The sequence below is a fragment of the Mus musculus genome, chromosome 5, assembly GCF_000001635.26.
Source record: "Mus musculus strain C57BL/6J chromosome 5, GRCm38.p6 C57BL/6J".
NCBI classification, from domain to species: domain Eukaryota; kingdom Metazoa; phylum Chordata; class Mammalia; order Rodentia; family Muridae; genus Mus; species Mus musculus.
The window spans coordinates 7,362,784-7,372,053 of record NC_000071.6 but is presented as its reverse complement, the minus strand read 5'-3'; positions in this window follow the sequence as shown (position 1 = coordinate 7,372,053).

The following is a 9,270-nucleotide window of genomic DNA, read 5'->3' as shown; positions in this document are numbered from 1 at the left end:
CTTGTTTCATATATGAACATAGGTTATGAAGCTAGTAAGTAGCATAGGTCTCAGGGGTCAGAGCTAGGTAAGACTATTGATTACATTTCTCCACTGGTCACTATAAAATCTATCCAAAAAGGATGAAGTTTTTTTTACTACCTACACATCTGCAGAAGTTGAATGTCTAAAACATATAAAGAACAAAAAAATTAAAAACCAAGAAATCAAACAACCCAATTAAAAATCAAGACTATACTATACTATAAAACTATAAAAAACTATACTATAAAACAGACATTTTTCCAAAGAAACAGAATCAAATAACTCTATTAAAAATGGGGAATTAAGGAAGTGAAAGATCTGTATGATAAGAACTTCAAGTCCCTGAAGAGAGAAATTAAAGAAGATCTCAGAAGATGGAAAGATCTCCCATGCTCATGGATTGGCAGGGTCAATATAGTAAAAATGGCTATCTTGCCAAAAGCAATCTATAGATTCAGGGCAATCCCCATCAAAATTCCAACTCAATTCTTCAACGAATTAGAAAGGGCAATCAGCAGATTCATCTACAATAACAAAAAACCTAGGATAGCAAAAACTCTTCTCAAGGATAAAAGAACCTCTGGTGGAATCACCATGCCTGACCAAAAGCTGTACTACAGAGCAATTTTGATAAAAACTGCATGGTACTGGTATAGTGACAGACAAGTAGACCAATGGAATAGAATTGAAGACCCAGAGATGAACCCACACACCTATGGTCACTTGATCTTTGACAAGGGAGCTAAAACCATCCAGTGGAAAAAAGACAGCATTTTCAAAAAATGGTGCTGGCACAACTGGTGGTTATCATGTGAATTGTTCCATTCCTATCTCCTTGTACTAAGGTCAATCTAAGTGGATCAAGGAACTCCACATAAAACCAGAGACAGGGAAACTTACAGAGGAGAAAGTGGGGAAAAGCCTCAAAGATTATGGGCACAGGGGAAAAATTCCTGAATAGAACAGCAATGGCTTGTGCCGTAAGATCGAGAATCGATAAATGGGACCTCATAAAATTGCAAAGCTTCTGCAAGGCAAAAGACACCCATCAATAAGACAAAAAGACCACCAAGAGTTTGGGAAAGGATCTTTAACTATCCTAAATCAGATAGGGGACTAATATCCAATATTTATAAAGAACTCAAGAAGGTGGACTCCAGAAAATCAAATAACCCCATTAAAAAAAGGGCTCACAGCTGAACAAAGAATTTTCACCTGAGGAATACTGAATGAGAAGCACCTGAAAAAATGTTCAACATCCTTAATCATCAGGGAAATGCAAATCAAAACAACCCTGAGATTCCACCTCACACCAGTCAGAATGGCTAAGATCAAAATTTCAGGTGATAGCAGATGCTGGTGAAGATGTGGAGAAATAGGAACACTCCTCCATTGTTGGTGGGATTGCAAGCTTGTACAAACACTCTGGCAGTTCTTCAGACAATTGGACATAATACTACTGGAGGATCCTGAAATACCTCTCCTGGGCATATATCCAGAAGATGTTCCAACCGGTAAGAAGAACACATGCTCCACTATGTTCATAGGAGCCTTATTTATAATAGCCAGAAGCTGGGAGGAACCCAGATGTACCTCAACAGAGGAATGGATACAGAAAATGTGGTACATTTACACAATGGAGTACTACTCAGCTATTAAAAAGAATGAATTTATGAAATTCCTTGTCAAATGGATGGACCTAGAGGGCATCATCCTGAGTGAGGTAACCCAATCACAAAGGAACACACACAATATGTACGCACTGATAAGTGGATATTAGCCCAGAAACTTAGGATACCCAAGATATAAGATACAATTTGCTAAACGCATGGAACTCAAGCAGAACGAAGACCAAAGTGTGGACACTTTGCCCCTTCTTAGAATTGGGAACAAAACACCCATGGAAGGAGTTACAGAGACAAAGTTTAGAGCTGTGACGAAAGAATGGGCCATCTAGAGACTGCCATATCCAGGGATGCATCCCATAATGAGCTTCCAAACGCTGACACCATTGCATACACTAGCAAAATTTTGCTGAAAGGACCCAGATAGAGCAGTATCTTGTGAGACTATGCCTGGTCCTAGCAAACACAGAAGTGGATGCTCACAGTCAGCTATTGGATGGATCACAGGGCCCCCAATGGAGGAGCTAGAGAAAGTACCCAAGGAGCTAAAGGGATCTGCAACCCTATAGTTGGAACAACATTATGAACTAACCAGTACCCCAGAGCTCTTGACTCTAGCTGCATAGGTATCAAAAGATGACCTAATTGGCCATCACTGGAAAGAGAGGCCCATTGGACTTGCAAACTTTATATGCTCCAGTACGGGGGAACGCCAGGGCCAAAAAGTGGGAGTGGGTGGGTAGGGGAGTGGGCTGGAGGGTATAGCATTGGACTTTTGGGATAGCATTGAAAATGTAAATGAGGAAAATATCTAATTAAAAACAAAACAAAACAGAAAAACAAACAAAAAACCCTAAACAAACAAACAAACAAAAAAACAGACAAAAAAATGAGGTACCGGACTAAATAACAAATTCTGATCTGAGGAATACCAAATGGTTGAGAAACATCTAAAGAAATGCTCAACATCCTTAATCATCAGGGAAATGCAAATCAAAACAACTCTGAGATTCCACTTCACACCAGTCAGAATGGCTAAGATCAAAACCTCAAGGTGACAGCAGATGCTAGTGAGGATGGGAGAAAAAAGAACACTCCTCCATTTTTGGTGGGATTGCAAGCTGGTACAACCACTATGGAAATCAGTCTGGTGGTTCCTCAGAAAATTGGACATTAATACTACCTGAGGACACAGCTATACAACTCTTGGGCATATACCGAGCAGATGCACCAACATATAACAAGGTCACATGCTCCACTATGTTCATAGCAGCCTTATTTATAATAGCCAGAAGCTGGAAAGAACCCAGATGTCCTTCAACAGATAAATGGATACAGAAAATGTGGTACATTTACACAATTGAGTACTACTTAGCTATTAAAAACAATGAATTTATGAAATTCTTTGGCAAATGGATGTCGACAGTCTGGATATCCTTCAGCTGCTGGATAGATAATGAAAACATGGCACATCTACAACTATGTAACACTATTCATCTACGAAGAAAAAAATTGAAATCAGGAAGTTTGCAGGTAAATGGATGGAAGTTGAAATGATCACATTGAATGAGGTAACCCCAAACCCAGACTGGAGGCTCCTAACTCTAAATCTTCTGATATCCATCATTATTCTGGAATAACTGCAGGACCAGGAAAGTAAAAATGAGGTCTTACTTAGGTACAGAGTGGAGTTGGAGGTATTATGGAGGAAATGGTAGGGTTTAAGTGATCATATTGGGCAAATGGGAAAAGGTAGGTAAGGAGGATGGAGGAAGATAGAAACGAAAGGAAAGAGGTAGGTAGGCAAAACAATAAGGCATCTGAAAAAATCATAAGGAATATTACTGTGAACTATTGACCTAAAAATTATAATGCATTTAAGTCTATATACTTATGTACATACATACATACACACAAATGGAGAGGGGGGGGGGGAGAGAGAGAGAGAGAGAGAGAGAGAGAGAGAGAGAGAGAGAGAGAGAAATTTTACTTGGGCTGACAACAATTCTCCCTACAAGATCCAAAGACCATCTAATGAAAACTGCCACACCAGATATTACAAGTCACCTTTTGAGTTATTGGTCAGGATTGTTCAAGAGATTCTCAAAACATAGTCTGTTACTATTTTTGTTGTCGTTGTTTTTTTGTTTTGTTTTTTGTTTTTATTTTGTTTTGTTTTTTTGTTTTTGTTTTTGTTTTGTTTTTGAGACAGGGTTTCTCTGTGTAGCCCTGGATGTCCTGGAACTCACTCTATAGACCAGGCTGGCCTCCAACTCAGAAATCCACCTGCCTCAACCTCACAACTGCTGGAATTAAAAGTGTGTGCCACCACTCACTGCCTGTCTTATTACTATCCTCTCAGTGCCCCCAAGGAAAAAAAAGTGTCTTTTTATTGCCAAAGATGTATCTTAGACACAGGGCCCAGAGGTTCATGGACTGGAATTGTCCTGAATGCCTTCTCCCCGATGTGTAGATTTTATGGTAACAGAAGACCATGAAAGTTGTCAAAGGAGGGAAGCAATTAATAGTCTTACTTAACTTATGTATAGGGTGTGACAAAGTTCTAGGAAACACAGAAGAATCTAAGCCAAGATGAAGTCCTGTGTTCATACGAGACTCTAAGATTCTGTGAGCCAAGAGACACCGTGATAAACATTATTCTTGGCATGTTATGGAAGCATGGCTGTCTTTCCTCTCCACAAATATTCTAACTGCCACAAGAATTTTGTAAACAGAGAATTGGGATGGCAAAAATTGCTGTGTAAACACCTGTTACTCCAGTTTTCCTGCTCTTAATCCTAACATCAGACATCTCTCCCCACATTGTGATTCTGAGGCATATCTTGAGAAAATTTAAGGGTATAAAATGTCACTGTTCATTTTCCAACTGGCGATTTGATTTATTTAATCAGTTTGTGAATCTGAATTATTCTAAGAGGTGTTATCTTTATCTTGATAACTCAGAACAACAGTCAGTAACATTAATATATTTTAACAGTTTATTTTTAATTACTACAAGTCCTTTATCCCTCCCTACCTCCCTGTCTCTCTCCCCCTACATCTCTCATTCCTCCCTCTCTCACTCCCTCCCTCCATTCCCCCTTTTTCCTTACCTTTTATCTTTCCCCATCTCCTTTTCATCCAGGTATATATTTAAAAATACTTTAAATTACTCCATTTACTCTGGTTGATTTTTATCTCTCTTTATCATGTCCTCTCAAGTACAATTTGAAGTGTATGATTTAACTGGTCTTTTTTTTTTCTTCAATTTTTTTATTAGGTATTTCCTTCACTTACATTTCAAATGCTATCCCAAAAGTCCTCTATACCCTCCCCCCACCCTGCTTCCCAACCCATCCACTCCCAATTCTTGGCCCTGGTGTTCTCCTGTATTGGGGCATATAAAGTTTGCAAGACCAAGGGGCCTCTCTTCCCAACGATGGTCAGCTAGGCCATCTTCTGCTGCATATGCAGCTAGAGACATGAGCTCTGGGGGTACTGATTAGTTCATATGGTTGTTCCACCTATTGGGGTTGCAGACCCCTTCAGCTCCTGTGTATTTTCTTTAGCTCCTCCATTGGGGACCCTGTGTTCCATCCAATAGTTGACTGTGAGCATCCACTTCTGTGTTTGCCAGGCACTGTCATAGCTTCACTTGAGACAGCTATATCAGGGCCCTTTCAGCAAAATCTTGCTAGCATATGCAACAGTGTCTGTGTTTGGTGACTGATTCTGTGATTGACCCCCTGGTGGGGCAGTCTCTGGATGGTCCATCCATTCGTCTCAGCTACAAACTTTGTCTAACTCCTTCCAAGGGTGTTTTGTTCCCAAATCTAAGAAAGGACAAAGTGTCCATACTTTGGTCTTCATTCTACTTGTGTTTCATGTGTTTTTCGAATTGTATCTTAGGCTAATATCCACTTATCAGTGAGTATACATCATGTGAGTTCTTTTGTGATTGGGTTACCTCACTCAGGATGATACCCTACAGATCCATCCATTTGCCTAGGAATTTCATAAATTCATTGTTTTTAATAGCTGAGTAGTACTCCATTGTGTAAACATACATTTTCTATATCCATTTTTCTGTTGAGGGACATCTTGGTTCTTTCCAGCTTCTAGCTATCATAAATAAGGCTGCTATGAACATATTGGAGCATGTGTCCTTCTTACCAGTTGGAACATATTCTGTATATATGCCTGGGAGAGGTATTGCTGGATCTTCTGATAGTACTATGTCCAATTTTCTGAGGAACTGCCAGACTCATTTCCAGAGTGGTTGTACAAGCTTGCAATCCCATCACAAAATGGAAAAGTGTTCCTCTTTCTCCACATCCTTGCCAGTAACTGATGTCACATGAATTTTTGATCTTAGCCATTGGAATGGTGTGAGGTGGAATCTCAGGGTCGTTTTGATTTGCATTTCCATGATGATTAAGGATGTTGAACATTTTTTCAGGTGCTTCTCAGCTATTCGATATTCCACAGTTTAGAATTCTTTGTATAGCTCTGTGCCCCATTTTTAATAGGGATATTTGGTTTTCTGGAGTCCACCTTCTTGAGTTTGATATACACACACACACACACACACACACACACACACACACACACACATATTGGATATTAGTCTCCTATCTGATTTGGGATTGATAAAAATACTTTCCCAATCTGTTGGTGACCTTTTTTTTTTTTTTTTTTTTTTTTTTTTTTTTTTTTTTTGGCTTATTGACAATGTCTTTTGCCTTACAGAAGCTTTGCAATTTTATGAGGTCCCATATGTCAATTCTCGATCTTACAAGCCATTGCTGTTCTATTCACGAATTTTTTCCCCCTGTGCCCATGTCTTTGAGGCTATCCCCCACTTTCTTCTGTATAAGTTTCAGTGTCTCTGGTCTTATGTGGAGTTCCTGATCCAGTTAGACTTGACCTTAGTATAAGGATATATTAATGGATCAATTAGCATTCTTCTACATGATAACGGCCAGTTGTGCCAGCAGCATTTGTTAAAAATGCTTTGTCCACTGGACGGTTTTAGCTCCCATGTCCAAGATCAAGGGACCATAGGTGTGTGGGTTCATTTCTGGGTCTTCAATTCTATTCCATTGGTCTACCTGTCTGTTGCTATAGCAGTACCATGCAGTTATCACAATTTATCACAATTGCTCTGTACTACAGCTTTAGGTCAGGCATGGTGATTCCACCAGAGATTCTTTTATCATTGAGAAGAATTTCTGCTATCCTAGGATTTTTGTTATTCCAGATTGTTGGGGCCGGCTGGCAGTTCTCATGCCTGGTTTGAGCCTGGAAGGCATCTGGGAACTAAAAGAAAAGAGGGAGCCTAGGTGGGTTGAGAAATAATGGAACCAAGACATGCTAGTCTGCTCAAGGTTCAAATGTTTAAAGATGGACATGCTTTATAAAGGAGGGGGGAGGCCCATTCCTGCCAATTCATTCTTGGAGCCTGCAACCAGCTGCAGGTGATGATGCAGGTATAGGGCATAGTCTGCAGAATAGCTCTGGGGCCTCTCAGCAGGTAGCAGTATCTTGAAGAGGAACAGCTACAGTGGCTGAACAATAGAGTAATCTAGAGAGGAAGGCTCCACCCTAGATAATCGCCTTATTGGCAGCAAGGTCAAGTTCTGTCTCAGCCTGCTTCAGGCTTGTGGGAGGCTACACTAGATGAATTTGCAAATTGCCCTTTCTAATTCATTGAAGAATTGAGTTGGAATTTTGATGGGGATTGCATTGAATCTGTAGATTGCTTTTGGCAAGACAGCCATTTTCACTATATTGACCCCGCCAATCTGTTAGCATGGGAGATCTTTCCATCTTCTGAGGTTTTTTTTTTTTTTTTTTTTTTTTTCTTTCTTTCTTCAGAGACTTGAACTTCTTATCATACAGATCTTTCACTTTCTTAGTTAGAGTCACACCAAGATATTTCATATTATTTGTGACAATTGTAAAGGGTATTGTTTCCCTAATTCCATTCTCAGTCTGTTTATCCTTTGTGTAGAGAAAGGCCATTGATTTGTCTGAGTTAATTTTATATCCAGCTACTACACTGAAGCTATTTATCAGGTTTAGGAGTTCTCTGGTGGAATTTTTAGGGTCAGTTATATATACTATCATATCATGTGCAGATAGTGATATTTTGACTTCTTCCTTTCCAATTTGTATCCCCTTGACTTCCTTTTGTTGTCTAATTGCTCTGGCTAGGACTTCAAGTACTATATTGAATAGGTAGGGAGAAAGTGGGCAGCCTTGTCTAGTCCCTGATTTTAGTGGGATTGCTTCTAGCTTCTCTCCATTTACTTTGATGTTCGCTACTGGTTTGCTGTATATTGCTTATATTATATTTATGTATGTGCCTTGAATTCCTGATCTTTCCAAGACTTTTATCATGAATTGGTGTTGGATTTGGTTTGGGAGTATTTTATTGAGTATTTTTGCATCGATATTCATAAGGGAAATTGGTCTGAAGTTTTCTACCTCTGTTGGGTCTTTATGTGGTTTAGATACCAGAGTAATTGTGGCTTCATAGAATTGTAACACCCCATTTTGGGGACCCCTCACTCTAGTCTCGGGAGAGAGAGATCACCCAAAGAAACACGAGAATCCTTCTTGCTCCAAGCACATCAGGCAGTTTAATGGCAGAGCTCCGGGTCAAAACATATCTCACACAGGAGACAGTGGATTCAACCTTGAGGCTCGAAAGCTAGGGGTTTTTATGGGGTAAAGGACTTAGGGGTGGGGAATTCAGCATAATGACACACTATTGGCTTATTCAAACACCAGCAAAAGAATTACATGCAGGTCAGGGTGTCAGAGTTCTGTGAGTTTTTGACTCAGTTCAGATAGCCCTGTTATGTCTTCACATTCCTCTTTATCTTTATGGTCAAGCTGTTTCCAGAAATGTTTTAAAGATGGGGCATGCCCAGGTTTGCTTTTCTTTGTTATTATCCCCAGGTAGCTTCTAGGCTCACAAACAACCAGCAATTTCTGAGTACTTTATATGACTTACAGGTCTTGAAATTCCATCTTTCTTTCCGAATGAATTGGGTAGAGTACCTTTTCTTTCTATTCTGTGGAAAAGTTAGGGAAGAACTGGAATTAGGTCTTCTTTGAAGGTCTGATAGAACTCTGCACTAAACCCATCTGTTTCTGGGCTTTTTTTTTTTTTTTTTTTTTTTGGTTGGGAGACTGTTAATGACTGCTTCTATTTCTTTAGGGGATCTAGGACTGTTTAGGTCATTAACCTGATCCTGATTTAACTTTTGTACCTGGTATTTGTCTAGAAATTTGTCCATTTCACCCAGGTTTTCCAGTTTTGTTGAGTATAGCCTTTTGTAGAAGGATCTGATGGTGATTTGGATTTCTTCAGGATCTGTTGTTATGTCTCCCTTTTCATTTCTGATTTTGTTAATTAGGATGCTGTCCCTGTGCCCTCTAGTGAGTCTGGCTAAGGGTTTATCTATCTTAATGATTTTCTCAAAGAACCAGCTCCTGGTTTGGTTGATTCTTTGAATAGTTCTTCTTATTTCCACTTGGTTGATTTCGCCCCTGAGTTTGATTGTTTCCTGCTGTCTACACCTCTTGGGTGAATTTGATTCCTTTTGTTCTA